Source organism: Babylonia areolata, chromosome 9 (assembly GCF_041734735.1).
Source record: "Babylonia areolata isolate BAREFJ2019XMU chromosome 9, ASM4173473v1, whole genome shotgun sequence".
Taxonomy (NCBI): domain Eukaryota; kingdom Metazoa; phylum Mollusca; class Gastropoda; order Neogastropoda; family Buccinidae; genus Babylonia; species Babylonia areolata.
In genome coordinates, this window is record NC_134884.1 from 42459029 (window position 1) to 42461528 (window position 2500).

General features: G+C 40.7%; 2 non-coding genes across 2 annotated transcripts; both read right to left on the reverse strand.

The window, feature by feature from the left end:
* Window positions 1-1167: 1167 nt before the first annotated feature.
* Window positions 1168-1286, reverse strand: LOC143286210 (5S ribosomal RNA). The gene has a single exon (XR_013055773.1). It is a non-coding gene; the product is annotated as a 5S ribosomal RNA (ribosomal RNA).
* Window positions 1287-2158: 872 nt separating this feature from the next.
* LOC143286211 (5S ribosomal RNA) lies at window positions 2159-2277 on the reverse strand. The gene has a single exon (XR_013055774.1). It is a non-coding gene; the product is annotated as a 5S ribosomal RNA (ribosomal RNA).
* Between the last annotated feature and the right edge of the window lie 223 nt (window positions 2278-2500).

Genomic DNA, 2500 nt, shown 5'->3' on the forward strand with positions numbered 1-2500 from the left:
ACAACGAACAACATACGTGGACTTGAAAGAAAAAAAGCCGGAAAGAAGGAAAAGAAACTGTGCACTCCAGTCAGATATGCCGACAATAGCTAACCGGCTGATTTACACAGTGATGGCACGTCAGTAGAAATGAATGACCACAAAAAAGCCAAGAAAAATGAACGAGAGAGAAAATCTAGGAAAAGAAAGAGAAATGGCAGAGTCCGGGAGTTAGCATCAATGCAGAAAAATTGAAGGACTATCAAGCTTACACTCAAACGTCGCACGGCAGCAATCGCCTATTTCCCAAGTAAATAGACTGATGAAATAAACACTGATTAAAATATGACTGATGAACGGTGTCACTAACATCTTCTCACATCACTTCAGTCCACATATTCTACTGTTGTCTGTACACACGCACACACGGAGAAAAAGACAGCTACTCATACGTCTACGAAAACACCCATTCCACTAGACCCAAGTGATATATCTGCTGCAATAGTTTGTATATTATTCAGTGACTAATATGTACTGTATACTGGCAAACTGAAAGAGAAAATGTGGAACTTTGCTGAATTACTGTTCCATCATACGTTTCTCTTTCAGAGACAGTATGAAGTTTGTCAGGTTACCCATGCCACGCAGAATCTAATTTGGCCTTCCTTGATACGTCTTCGAATTCACCCTCAGCTTTTCATTTCCTCTCCTTTCAGAACTAGTTATTCTCTCTCTCTCTCTCTCTCTCTCTCTCTCTCTCTCTCTCTCTCTCTTTATAACAATTCCACTACAAACGAAGCAACAACTTCATTTCTTTTTCTTACTGTTCTCGTATTCCACTGAGAGAGAAAAAGGCTTTATTGATAACTGATGAAAATGAATAAATAATCAACGGATTAATTAATAAAAAGATTGATGAAGTGAGTGTGCGTGTACAATGACCACAGTGCACAGTGTACGTCGATTTAAAGAAAAAAGCAACAATTGGGGAAAAGAAAATGTGCAGGTGAGATATGACAGTGAACAGCTAAATGATGTACACAATGACGGCAGGTAGAAATGAATGACTTGAAAAAAAGAAAAGGAAGATGAAGGAGAGAGAGAATGTAGGAAAAGAAAGAGAAAAGGGCAGACCGAGTCCAAGAGAGAAAAAGAAAGTTGGGGGAAAAAAAAGAAAGAAAAAAAGAATGCCAACAGCACCCGGTGTTCCCAGGCGGTCACCCATCCAAGTACTAACCGGGCCCGACGTTGCTTAACTTCGGTGATCGGACGAGAACCGGTGTTTTCAACGTGGTATGGCCGTTGGCGACAGTTGAAGGAAAATTAAGGAAGATGAAGCATAGAGACTAAATAGACTGATGAAATAAACACTGATTAAAATATGACTGATGAACGGTGTCACTAACATCTTCTCACATCGCTTCAGTCCACATATTCTACTGTTGTCTGTACACACGCACACACGAAGAAAAAGACAGCCACTCATACAGACACGCAAACACCCATTCCACTAGACCCAACTGATATATCCGCTGCATCTGTATACTAGTCAATGACTAATATGTACTATACTGGCAAAAGAGAAAATGAGGAACTTTGCTGATTTACTGTTCCATCATACGTTTCTCTTTCACAGACAGTATGAAGTATGTGAGGTTACCCATGCCACGCAGAATCTAATCTGGCCTTCCTTGATACGTCTTCGAATTCACCCTCAGCTTTTCATTTCCTCTCCTTTCAGAATTATTCTCTCTCTCTCTCTCTCTCTCTGAAACAATTCCACTACAAACGAAGCAACAACTTCATTTCTTTTTCTTCCTGTTCTCGTATTCTACTGAGAGAGAAAAAGGCTTTATTGATAACTGATGAAAATGAATAAATAATCAACGGATTAATTACTAAAAAGATTGATGATGAAGTGAGTGTGCGTGTACAATGACCACAAGGCACAGTGTACGTCGATTTAAAGAAAAAAGCAACAATTGGGGAAAAGAAAATGTGCAGGTGAGATATGACAGTGAACAGCTAACTGATGTACACAATGACGGCAGGTAGAAATGAATGACTTGAAAAAAGAAAAGGAAGATGAAGGAGAGAGATAATGTAGGAAAAGAAAGAGAAAAGGGCTGAGTCCGGGAGAGTAAAAGAAAGTTTGGGGAAAAAAAGACCTAAAAAAGAATGCCAACAGCACCCGGTGTTCCCAGGCGGTCACCCATCCAAGTACTAACCGGGCCCGACGTTGCTTAACTTCGGTGATCGGACGAGAACCGGTGTTTTCAACGTGGTATGGCCGTTGGCGACAGTTTAAGGAAAATTAAGGCTCATGAAGCATACACGGAAGAAGCGGTCATTGTTTTTTTCTCTTCTTTTTCGCACTTTTGCTATCGTGGCTAAATGTGTACATGCTGCAGTGCCACTAGACGCATTTACACATCAGATCATAAAACAAGTCAAAAGTAACTTGCGGCTAGCGACAGAATGACAACAATGGCCGCCAGGCCGTCAACTCGCTCTGATTGGA